A 1,949-nucleotide genomic window follows, 5' to 3' on the forward strand; every position below is an offset into this window, starting at 1 on the left:
AGACTAATCCTACAGTAATGGCCCAGTTTCCCTCCCTCCTTCGTCTATTCCCAGTATGTACTGTGAAATATTCATCATTGTGTGCTGCAATGTCATTTATACTTCATGTGCGTGAATGTATTCTCACATATTAAGTCTGACCGTTTTTCTTCTCATTAGCCTGAGACAAACTAATACTGCTTGAAGTGAACTAGATCCTAAACCCTTAACACTGCCCCTAAAATCTCATCTTTGTGGATATGTAGATGATTCAGAATATTTATACTTTACAAAAACTCTTACCTGAATGAAACACTAATTTTAAAAAATTACTGGAGAGAACTCATGAAAATATGTGTGTAGACCTCAGCTTGAGAAACATTTCAGTAGTTGAGTGTGGAGTCTTGAATCAGACTGACCTGGGTTTGAATTTAAATTTGAACTCTGCTGTTTACCATCCATTTGTGTAATTACCCAACCTCTCTGGGCCTCAGTTTCCTCAGCCTGTCTCTCATGGTTTTATGTAATCTGTAAAAGTATCGTAATCCCTATCTCTAAGGGAAGTTGTGAGGATTGAGATAAAGTATATAAAGCACCTGGTATCAACTTGGCATTTAATAAATTTCCTTCTCTTTTCCAAAACGGAATCTTAGGTCTAGCTTGTCCACTAATAAAGAAAGGCATGGGTAGACCTGGGACCCTTCTGAAGGCAAACAAACGCTGTAAGAAACACACCACCTAGCAGACCCCTCTAAGCTTTGTTCTCCACAGCAGAGATGCTGGACTCTCTTTTGGACCCAAATGAGAGGTTGAGGCTGTGCCCTGTTATGGGACATGAACTCTAGTTCTTGGGAGGAACAGGGGTCTCTGAGTCCTTTCTGGCCTATCCAGAAACATCTCCCTCCCCAAAGAAATAAATCACTCTGCTTTGTGCTTCACTTACAGGGAGTGGAGCTTGCTTGCTCTACACGCTGCTTCCTGTGTGAGGATATCAGTGAAAAAGCCCTAGTCCCAGGCACAGACACGGGCATAAATATGGACGTGAGCTTTACGGGGCTGCCACCAGTTGATCAGAAACACAGGAGTGGACAGACCGAGGCCGCAGTACTGACTTGCTCATTGTGCCGACAGGACTTGCAATAGGTGGGAGCCTGGCTCCTACCCTGCCAGCATTTGCTCTGTAAGGACTGCTTCCAGGGCCTGACCCAGGAGCTATGGCAGGTTGCCAAGGCTCGAGGGACTGTCTCAGATGGTAAGTACAAAAGCCCCGCAGGCTCACTTCCTTCTATGTAACAGGTCTCTCTTCTTGTTTCATAGGAGCTGAGTTTCAGGTATAGATAGAGTCAGAATTTAAATGCCCAAGGGACATTTGTTGCTGAAAGCAACTCTTGGGGGAATCTGTGAGACTGAAGCAAATCCTCTTGATGCCTAATATATCTGTTTTGTAAGCTGGGACTTTTCATGTTTGGGATTTCCTTAAATTGGTGGCTAAGTAACCTGGGAAGATTTTGATCCAAGGTTTGGCTGACTCCCTAGGTGGAGAGGACGTGTCCTGGCTCACTAAACTTCTGAGGTGGGAGAGGGGGGTGCGCGGGGAGATGGGCTGGCTCTAGGGTTGGTCAGGAACAGATTTGAACAGACTCACTGACTAGCGAACCATTCACCATCGAAGGTGCTGCCCAGCAGGGAGGAGCTTGTGTCTTGCTTCTGAATGTCAGGTTTCCTAGGAAACAGTCTCTTTGAAAACTGTGAAGTCCTTAGAGACAGGAACCAGTTTCCTTCATTTCAGTATTGTAGCTCTGGGCACATAATAGAGGTGCAGTGAGTATCTGTTGAATGAACTTACAAGATGAGAAAGTCAAATAAGCTGATGGCATTTGGCAACATTATCTTTTTTGTTTGTTTTATTGTCTGCAGTATTTTGAAAGTGACTTGTAGCCCAAGTCTAGGCTGTCTTTGAGTCAGCATAA

At 44.3% G+C, this 1,949-nt stretch overlaps 1 protein-coding gene across 4 annotated transcripts in view; it reads left to right on the forward strand.

Annotated features, from left to right (window-relative positions):
• Window positions 1–1,949, forward strand: part of TRIM66 (tripartite motif containing 66) — a 65,910-nt gene that overhangs the window by 18,444 nt on the left and 45,517 nt on the right. For all 4 annotated transcript variants that reach the window (XM_019629279.1, XM_019629281.1, XM_019629284.1 and 1 more), the window contains exon 2: window positions 925–1,231. The gene's annotated coding sequence lies outside the window, so the exon portion shown is untranslated. The remainder of the gene's footprint in view (window positions 1–924; window positions 1,232–1,949) is intronic.

The sequence above is a fragment of the Hipposideros armiger genome, unplaced genomic scaffold (genome assembly GCF_001890085.2).
Source record: "Hipposideros armiger isolate ML-2016 unplaced genomic scaffold, ASM189008v1 scaffold_834, whole genome shotgun sequence".
NCBI classification, from domain to species: Eukaryota; Metazoa; Chordata; class Mammalia; order Chiroptera; family Hipposideridae; genus Hipposideros; species Hipposideros armiger.